This window comes from Culex pipiens, chromosome 1, assembly GCF_016801865.2.
Source record: "Culex pipiens pallens isolate TS chromosome 1, TS_CPP_V2, whole genome shotgun sequence".
Classification (NCBI taxonomy): domain Eukaryota; kingdom Metazoa; phylum Arthropoda; class Insecta; order Diptera; family Culicidae; genus Culex; species Culex pipiens.
Window position 1 is genome coordinate 59,417,701 of NC_068937.1, and position 11,364 is coordinate 59,429,064.

Genomic DNA, 11,364 nt, shown 5'->3' on the forward strand with positions numbered 1-11,364 from the left:
AAGAAGTGAGCACCTGAAATTCCTCGACATGACCTCAAAATGGGACAGGCTAGTGCAGCGACCTCAAATTTAAATCATTAAATTTGTCCATTTTTCGATCCTCACCACAGTTCTGACCATGCGCGCTTACGCAAGCATAAATAATTTTACCCGTCGACTCGCGTTGCGCGACAAATAATTAAGCTTATGTACAGGTGTGGATCATGAGTCATCCTCACCTGAAAAGCCCTTTATTAAATTTCGCCAATTGTTAGGCAATCAAAAAAATGGTTAAGCTTTCAATTATGAATGTGCGATGTTATTACACAGGGGAAATTGAGGGTGTGGCTTAACCAAATTCATTGGCATGTTTGTTCAATGGAGAATTCGACCTTCTCATAATTGACCAACATTTTTGAGAATGTTTTAGGAACATAATTTTGATATTCCAATAACATAATTTAAAGTTTCACGACAATGGTTCGAACCCATGACTTCCGATTTTGAGGTGTACTCACTACACCATACGGAAAGTCATGAAGAATTGCAGAGGTCTGCATAATTTAATTCATGAGGTTCATCGATGCTTCTCATCGAAACTGACCACTTTTAGTAGAACAAAATTGAGTAGAGTTTTCGGGGACTGACTATAAAAACCCCAAAATTCTTGAGGAGGGCAATTAGTTGCAGTTAGTTCCAGTTAGTTCCAGTCAGTTCCAGCCAGTTCAAGCCCAGTCCAGTTCCAGATCCTGAAGAAGCCCCAGACCAGCCGGACCCGCCAGCAGCCACCAGTAGCAGAGGCCCCAGTCCAGCCGGACTTAGCGGTGGAGGCCGCAGTCCGCCGGGACTTAGCCGCTGTGAAGAGTCCGCCGGGACTTAGCCGCTGTGAAGAGTCCGCCGGGACTTAGCCGCTGTGAAGAGTCCGCCGGGACTTAGCCGCTGTGAAGAGTCCGCCGGGACTTAGCCGCTGGGAAGAGTCCGCCGGGACTTAGCCGCCGTGGAGTCAACCAGGGACGTAGCAGAGTTCGGGTCTGGCATGGCTCGGCGAAGAGGTCTGGAGGACAAGTCTGGCTTCAACGTAGAGAATTGGCTCGACGAAAGTCTTAATGAAATTAGCTATTTGTTGCTAAGTGAGTGATGTGATCGTGCGCGTAAAAGTTGAAAGTGTTACCGCAAAAAAATGTAATCTTTAAAAAGTGTAATATACAGATAAGTGAAGTTTACTGATCTGTTTTGAATCTACAAGTTAATATCACAAAAATCCTGAAAGCCTAAACCGCTCGGGCCGTTCAGGTGGTGACTAGCGGAAAGCAACGCTGTGTGTGTTTGGACACGCCATTTTGATTGGACAAAACCGAGAGTTGAAAATGTGACTATGTGTGAAAATTAATGAACAAAATGATTTCGCGAAGTAACAAACAGTTAAAATAGTGTAAAAAAAAAAAACGTTAAATTGAAGAAAATGTTATGTGAGGAGTTCTAAGATGGAAGCAAATATGCAGCAGTACGAGATGGAACCAAAACGGGCTCGACCAATGGCAGAAGCATCGAAAATTTCAAAACCGGCCAACGATGGACAACACTAGGGATTCAACAATGACGAGATCATCTGGATCAACTGGAGACGAAATTCGGCCGCATCGGACACCCAAGAAGACGACCATGGAAATCTGGCAGTTTAGGGTGAGTAAACAAAAGTTATACCGAAATTTGATGTAAATAGTTAAAAACACGCTTAAAAGGGTGCACAGCAACCAAGGAAGTTGTTGTCTTCTTATGCCAAAATTGACAAACTTACGGACCCAATCCTGCACAAATCTGATTGTAAAAACAGGCAAATTTTGTTGTAAATCACTTAGTAGACAGTACTTTAGGGGATGAATAAAACATTATATCGATAGTTCCCGTAGTTTCGAAAATACTAAAATATCTGTAACAAAAATCTTGGTGCAAAAGCTCTTGTTGATGTGCACCGTTAAAGATGGCGAATTTGGAGATGACGGATTTAATCCAGCTTATTCCAGAATTTGATGGGTCATTAGACTCACTGGAGCAATTTTTAATATTAATAAATTATTATGCTGATCAAATTCCTGAAGGCGAAGATCAGAGTAAATTTTTAAATATTGTTTTTATGAAACTAAAATTTAAAGCAGCAGCACGTATTAACCGAATTTATGCAACCACTTGGGAAGAAACCAAGGCAAATTTAATTAGAGAGTTTGGTATCAAAACTACTTTTGGTAGTATAATTGAACAAATTGAAACTCTGAAACAAGGACGGGATGAATCATTTAAATCATATGCAGGAAGAGTTCTTGACATAAAATACGAAATCATAAAAATTGATCAAAGTTACAACGAAAATTCATTTACAGGTTATTGCTTAAAAAGCCACTTTATAGTTGGAATTATAAATAATGAAATCAAAGCAATTGCCACTAATAACCGTCATATGAAGTTGGAAAATTTGCTAGAATTTTTAGAAAATGAACGAATTGACAGAGAGTCTTTAAGAACTCTCGAACAAAGGTTACTTGCTAGTACTGAAAATTCAAACCTTAATTTTGACAGAAAATTCAGAAATTTCAGGAACAACAAAAATAAAAAAATTTATCACAGAAATAATTATCAAGCTAACAAATTTTATGAATGTTATAAAACGAATACTGCAAAGAGCACTTTAAAACGAACTTATACAAATAGTCGACGCAATAAAAATCAAATTCCAAATAATTTTAAACTGCAATTTAACGAATACATTCCACCACATGAAACATTAAAAATCAATTTCAATAATGATTCAATATTTTATGCAAATATTGCTACCTTGGCAAATCCAACAAAATTTCACAAATTTATAATTGACTCCGCATCATGTAACAATTTTGTAAGATGGGATGTGGTTAGTAATATGCGTTTAACTAACATTGATTTCAACGATAGAATTTCCATTAGAGGGGTTCATGGAATAGCAGAAGATACAGTAGGATCTGTAAATATGATTTTATTGATAGGAAATTCAAAATACGAGGAAAAGTTTTACATTTTGAAGCATTTTGCTGATGTTGCAATTCTTGGAGCACATTTTCTAAAGAAATACACCTTATATATTAGTCAAAGTTTCGACAACATAGTTTTACGAACGCCTGACACAAATAATATGCAATATAATAATCATGAAATGACCAATTTATTTAGAATCAATGACATTGAAAATATAAACAAAGTAAATATGGCAGGTATTGAAGCAAATAGTTATGACAATTTTAATACAAATTATGATGAAAATAATGGAAATAATTATGATAATGACAATGGCTGCAATGGCAGAATCCAACCGTGCATTGAAGAGTATTATGACGATCAAATTGAAATTGATGATGATAACCAAGATTACCCAAAAGAGATGAATTTAGAAAATGATCGGGATTATGATGTGATTGAAAACATGAAGCATGAGAAACTTACAGGCAATGAAAGAATGAGAAAAATTTATGAATTGGTTAAAACAGACCACTTGAAAGGCGATATCAATCAAGAAATTAATAATATTTTGAATGATTTTAATGAAATATTTTATTTAGAGGGTGACGAGTTGACTTATACCAATTTAACCATGCACGATATAGAGACAACAACTGAAATTCCAATTAATAAAAGACAATATAGATTTCCTGAAGCTACCAAGAAACACGTAGAAGAACAAGTGGAAGAAATGCTAAAATTAGGGATAATACGCCCAAGTAAAAGTCCGTGGAATGCACCGGTATTATGCATCCCAAAGAAAGACTTAGACGCCGAAGGCAATAAACGCTACAGAATTGTAGTGGATTTTCGAGACCTAAATACAATTACTAAACCATTTGTGTACCCTATACCGCTTATTAGCGAAATTTTGGACAGTATTGGAGAAGCTCGATATTTCTCAACCATTGACTTGAAATCAGGATTTTATCAAATCCCAATTAACCCAAAGGATGCTGCGAAAACCGCTTTTTCAACATTTTTAGGACATTATGAATTTTTAAGAATGCCAATGGGACTGAAAAATAGTTCATCAACATTTCAAAAATTTACATTCACACTTATTTATGAAATACAACCAGTTAATGCGTTTGTATACTTGGATGATATTATTGTATTCGGTAGAACTATCGAAGAACACAATGAAAATTTATATAAAGTTTTGAATGCATTACATGAACATAATTTAAAAGTTGAACCATCAAAATGTAAAATTTTACACAAAGAAGTCAGATATTTGGGTCATATTATTAATGAAGAAGGTATTCGACCAACTAGTGAAAATATTGATACAATCAAAAACATGAAAAGGCCGCAGACGATTAAAAATGTGAGATCATTTTTGGGAACTATTAATTTTTATGGAAAATTTATTCCAAACATTGCAGATAAACGTAAGCCACTTAATGCATTATTAAAGAAAAATGTGAAATTTATTTGGACACAAGAATGTGAAAATGCTTTCGAAGAATTAAAGAACTATTTAATTTCAGAACCAGTTTTAGTTAGACCGAACTACAATGACAAATTTGTTTTGACAACTGATGCTAGCGATTATGCTATCGGAGCAGTTCTTACTAATGAGAAATCAAATGATCACCCTATCGCTTACGCAAGTCGTGCGCTTATCGGGGCAGAAAGAAATTATTTTACTATCGAGAAGGAACTACTAGCTATTGTTTGGGCAGTAGACCACTTCAAACATTTTATCTATAACCAAGATTTTATCGTTTACACAGATCATAGACCGTTGGTAGCTCTATGGCATTTGAAGGAAACTTCACCAACTTTGACAAAACTTCGTTTGAAAATCCAAGGCATTGGATGTGAAATTCGTTACAAGCAAGGAAAGGACAATGTGGTTGCAGATTTTCTCTCACGTTTAAATAATGATGAAGATCATGCAGATGATAAACAAGCATCAAAATTAGTAGCAATTACAACTCGTCAACAAGCAAAACAAAATAGACAAAATATTTCAGATAATCAAAACACAACAAATACTTCAAACAGAAAGAATTTATCTAGAAACAACACTAATTGGAATAATAATATGAATGGACTTCAACAAATTGACATAAATTTAGATGATGACGATGAGAGCAACGATAAAACATTTACCTACAAGGATTTCCAAGATACAGATATCGATTTTAACGTTTTAAAATTCTCTAAAAATATTATACCATTTGAACAAGCCGAAGCTACATTTATGATATTAAACAGTGTTACGGTACACAAAGAATTGAGTAAATACATTGACCTTCCACATGGTATTAAGGATTACACCAATGAAAACATATTTGTATTCCCGCAAAAGAAAATTTGGGGTTTAATTTTGAATGGAACATATCGTTCAGCAGTTAAAAATGAAGAATTTTTCGATGGTTTATTTAAAAGCTTTAAAGATTATCCTGATTTTGCTAAAGATGCATCAGTTATACAAATTATTTCTCATAGAATATTTAAAACAGAGTTGGAACTAAACTTATTACGATTTTTTGCAATGAAACGTTCAAAGTCATTTACACTGTATGCAACAGAAAATGAACGAATTTATGTAAAGCCAGAAGACAGAGATCAAGTGCTTAAAGATTTTCACGACGCACCGTTGGGTGGTCATGTTGGAGGTAAACGAATGATTAAAAGAATGAGTCCTCTATTTACATGGGAAAATATGCGAAGAGATGTTTTGAATTATGTAAAGCAATGTGATTCTTGTCAAAAGAATAAAATATGGCCAGCAAATAAGATGCCAATGAAAATTACGACAACATCGTATGAACCTTTCGATAAAATTTATATGGATGTGGTTATGTTACCAATTTCTAATAATGGAAACAATTGTGGACTTGTGATACAAGATGATTTAACAAGATTTTTGATTGTAGCTCCCATGGAAAACCAAGAAAGTACTACTGTTGCTAGAACTTTTGTCGAAAACTTTGTTTGTAAATTTGGTGCTCCTAAAGAAGTTGTAACCGATCGAGGTACAAACTTTGTAAGCAAATTATTGCAACATACATGCAAAATATTGCACATTAAAAAGATCGTTACAAGTGCATATCATCCTCAAGCTAATTTAGTAGAGAGATCAAATAGAGAGTTGAAAGTTTATTTACGAAATTTTATTGGCAAAGATCCACAATGTTGGGATGAATTAATACCATATTTTATGTTTGAATACAACACTACAGAAAATTCATCAACTGGATATTCTCCCTATGAACTTTTGTATGGAAGAAAAGCTACAATACCAAGCACAATTTATAAAATCAATGATTCAGATTTAAATTATGACGACTATATTTGTTCAATGAAAGATATATTCATGGATGCTCATGAAACTGCTAGAAACAACTTAATATTATCAAAAGAAAAAAGAAAGGAAATTTATGACAAACAGACAAATGATTGGGTACCAATGTGGGGAGATAGAGTTTTGATACAAATGGTACAAACAGGAATTGGTCAAAAGTTACAAAATAAGTGGCGAGGCCCTTACGATATCGTTAAATTTAACAGCGATCAAACGACCACTATCAAAAATGGAAACAAATTTGAAAATGTACATAATAATAGACTTAGAAAATATAATGATTAACATAACACTAAATGATAGTTCACAATGTACCCGTATTAAAATACATTTAATATTTTTTTTAACAATATACATTTATCATAATTTAAAATGAAATGCTCCAATACAAGAAAAATATTTTGAAATGACAATTACAGTACAGTTAAAATAAAGTAAAAAAATAAGCGATTTATGCAATGAATGACATAGTATCATAAACGATTAATATCAAAAGCCTACAAGGAATGAAAATATTTATTTTTAACACACGGGATTACTTATGTATATTGAACAAAAAAATAATAATAATAAAAAACTTATTGAATTGATATGAATGATGAAGTACAAAAAAAAAAAAAAAACGATTGTTATCAAGAGAACTAAATGAATCAAACAAATGTGTTACAAATACCGATTTTTTTATATAGAAAAATAAACATGAAAAAAGAATATATGATTGATTTGGTATGATAAATGAATTAATGTTGAGTTAAACAAAATGATTATTATCAAAAATAAGCGCAATCAAGAATGTTATGAATTGGGGATGATAGATATTTTTTATAAATGATTAAATTGATGGGGTTTAAACAAGTACTGAGTTTATACATTATTTTTTTTTAAAAAAACCACGTGAAGCGATAATGATCAAATATAAACATAATAATGAAGCAGTGATGAAACACGTTAAAACAATTAAGAAGCTGTTGGGTTGCAATTTTGGGAATATACTTAATTGAGCTTAAATGGGTTAACAGGGTTTTAGAAAAACAATTACGCAATTTTTAACTACAAATAAAAACAAATCAAACGGACTGAACAATAATGAAATTTCAACGACAAGCAAATGAAGATGGTGTGATTATTAAATGTTCCAAAACAACATGTATGCAAGTAAGAATGTGTGTGAGAATAATTGGACAAGGGAAGGCCACCCAGAATGAAAGTTGAATGTAAACATGTGTTTTATAATTTACTTAACAATGGATTAAGAATATATTTTCAGACTTTTTATACGCTAATACGAAGGATTTACAGGAAACCATTGGAAGACGATCAAGAAGACAACAATTTCAACAAGGACGAATATGAACTACAGCTCAAGGAAAGGTAAAATTTGTGAGTATATCGTGGGGAATCTAAAAAGATCGAAAAGGACGGTAAAAGTTCCGATCTAGGGATACATAAACTGATAAAGCAACGCCAAAGGGATTAAAAAGTAGACAATTGTACTCTATGGGGAGAGTTTTATTTTTGTCGAATAAAGCTTCAAAACAGTTGTAATCCATGGGGGGATTCAATATGTTAAAAACATTTCAAAACATTTGCACTTTATGGGGATAGTCAAATGATAATTAAAGGGAATGGATAAATAATGCTTCAAGGGAAAATCAAGGGATAAATAATGCTTCAAGGGATTTTCAAGGGATAAAATAATGCTTCAAGGGAAAAATACCTTTAAACTGATAAAATTCAGAGGAAAAAAAAAATCAGAACATTATCATTAGACCGAAAATTGAACCAACAAATTTTCTTGCAAATTCAACATTTTATTGCGAATTGCTCAAATAAACAAATTGACTGAATGAGTGTAACAGATTTGAAAACACTGAATGACATACAGATTTCATAAAAAGTTGATATAACAGGAAGGATATTTTAACATGCGCAGTTTTGCAATGACAAGATGATAGGATCAATGAAAAACTTAATAGAGTTATTTTTTAATCAAGTATAAAAATATAAGCCAAATAGAACAGATTTTTTTTGTATAAAAATAAAAAAAAACTGATTTCATATAAAAATATCAACAAGATTTATAAGATTGTAAGCAAATTTGAATTTTAATTTTGTACAGAAATTAAATGATAGATTCCTGAAAATTATAAAATATTGTTCATACGAAGAAAACGAGTAAGACATTTTTGTGGGAGAAACAAAACTAGAAACTGAAGTAAATTATGGCAGAGACGAGAGACGAAACGACTTGAGATGATCGACGCGTTCGTATGCTGAGAAGTTCTACGCGTTCGTATGCAGAATTTTGTGATGGCAAGATGGTGAGTGGCAAAGTCATGCGGGAGGTTGGACAGGTAACGGTGTTGATGTTGTCGTAAAAGGTCATATCAATGAGGATCAAGTCAAATTAAGACGCAAGTTTAGTAACGAGACATTCACGTAAAACAAATTACTAAATCGAAATGTGGAATTAAGCGAAGTAAAGATGATTGAAATGCGAAACATCAATTATGGAACAAAAATGCAAGTTGAGATCATACTGCACGTCTGAAACTATTGAAAAGGATGTCATTAATTTACAAAAGCCAAAGTTGTAAATTACACGAAATGACAATTTCGGACAAACAACACGTCCTAAACATTTGGAAAGAATTGCATCAACCGATGTAAATTATTCGAGAAAGTCAAATGTGCAAATTAACTGGAAAAGTCCAATTTTGAAAAAAAAAAATTGGATTTACGATCAATTCCGCAATACTCAGCAAGTAAGAAGTCAATGCACTCTCAAAATTGACCACAGTCAACTCACAGTTGGGTTATGAAGCATAATTCATGATGGAAACGACAATTGCACTAATCGACGAAATTCAACACCTTAGCCTCGAAAACTGACCAATTGACCAAGTCACTGTGGAATGAATAGCCTCACGATAGAGACGATTTTTGATGGAAGACGACAACGATAACAACCAGCCGATCAACAAAGTTCTACAACAACAACAACAAATTTTGCTTACAGTGAAAAAAATGCAATGATTTTTTTTAGAAGAGATAATGAAAATTAATTTCAAATGCAAGTTTATGTAAATCAGTTTCAACGAAAATAATTTTACAAGCGAAGTTCGAAACTGCAATTCAAGTAATTTAACAGGACAGAAGATCAAAAGAGTAATGCAAATAATTTTACAGTAGAAAAATGAAAAGAGCAATTATAATTATAAAGCAATTTACGAGAAAGCACAAGAAGATCAAATTGTAAACCGCACGATCACTACACCCGACAATATTCTTTCCAGAGATGATCATTTCTTTCAGACGATCATCTAGCTGATAAGTGTGGGGGAGATTAACCAAACCATTTTTTTAAATAATTTTTTTTATAGCCAGCCAATTATATTTTTTATGATTTTTTGCATAGTTTTTTTTTCACAAATCAAATTATTAGTTTTGGGAATATTCTTCCAACCTACAAATAACTTTCGATAGATGTTCTTAATGCTTTTCAAGTATACAAACATCTAGCTGGTAAGTGTGGGGGAATGCAGCGACCTCAAATTTAAATCATTAAATTTGTCCATTTTTCGATCCTCACCACAGTTCTGACCATGCGCGCTTACGCAAGCATAAATAATTTTACCCGTCGACTCGCGTTGCGCGACAAATAATTAAGCTTATGTACAGGTGTGGATCATGAGTCATCCTCACCTGAAAAGCCCTTTATTAAATTTCGCCAATTGTTAGGCAATCAAAAAAATGGTTAAGCTTTCAATTATGAATGTGCGATGTTATTACACAGGGGAAATTGAGGGTGTGGCTTAACCAAATTCATTGGCATGTTTGTTCAATGGAGAATTCGACCTTCTCATAATTGACCAACATTTTTGAGAATGTTTTAGGAACATAATTTTGATATTCCAATAACATAATTTAAAGTTTCACGACAATGGTTCGAACCCATGACTTCCGATTTTGAGGTGTACTCACTACACCATACGGAAAGTCATGAAGAATTGCAGAGGTCTGCATAATTTAATTCATGAGGTTCATCGATGCTTCTCATCGAAACTGACCACTTTTAGTAGAACAAAATTGAGTAGAGTTTTCGGGGACTGACTATAAAAACCCCAAAATTCTTGAGGAGGGCAATTAGTTGCAGTTAGTTCCAGTTAGTTCCAGTCAGTTCCAGCCAGTTCAAGCCCAGTCCAGTTCCAGATCCTGAAGAAGCCCCAGACCAGCCGGACCCGCCAGCAGCCACCAGTAGCAGAGGCCCCAGTCCAGCCGGACTTAGCGGTGGAGGCCGCAGTCCGCCGGGACTTAGCCGCTGTGAAGAGTCCGCCGGGACTTAGCCGCTGTGAAGAGTCCGCCGGGACTTAGCCGCTGTGAAGAGTCCGCCGGGACTTAGCCGCTGTGAAGAGTCCGCCGGGACTTAGCCGCTGGGAAGAGTCCGCCGGGACTTAGCCGCCGTGGAGTCAACCAGGGACGTAGCAGAGTTCGGGTCTGGCATGGCTCGGCGAAGAGGTCTGGAGGACAAGTCTGGCTTCAACGTAGAGAATTGGCTCGACGAAAGTCTTAATGAAATTAGCTATTTGTTGCTAAGTGAGTGATGTGATCGTGCGCGTAAAAGTTGAAAGTGTTACCGCAAAAAAATGTAATCTTTAAAAAGTGTAATATACAGATAAGTGAAGTTTACTGATCTGTTTTGAATCTACAAGTTAATATCACAAAAATCCTGAAAGCCTAAACCGCTCGGGCCGTTCACTAGTGTGTATGTATTAGGGTGGGTACGTTTTTCAAAAAGTTCTCGGATCAAGTTTTAGTATAGTTCTCCTTGTAGGGCATGCCCATAGGGACTTTCATGCCAAATATCAGCTCATTTGGTTGTAAACTGGCTGCGCGCATCAGGGTTAAAGTTTACATGGGAATTACTATGGGAAATTGGAACTTTTTGTTCAAACGCTCCTACAGGTCTGGGAAAATCACGCGCCAACTTCTGGTATGGTCAAGCCTATGGAGAATGGTCTGGAGAACACTTTTCCCGA

At 34.4% G+C, this 11,364-nt stretch overlaps 1 long non-coding RNA gene across 1 annotated transcript; it reads left to right on the top strand.

Moving 5' to 3' along the window:
• Positions 1–50: 50 nt before the first annotated feature.
• Positions 51–11,014, top strand: LOC128093574 (uncharacterized). Its single transcript, XR_008212604.1, has 2 exons — positions 51–1,662; positions 7,625–11,014. It is a non-coding gene; the product is annotated as an uncharacterized LOC128093574 (long non-coding RNA).
• Positions 11,015–11,364: the final 350 nt, after the last annotated feature.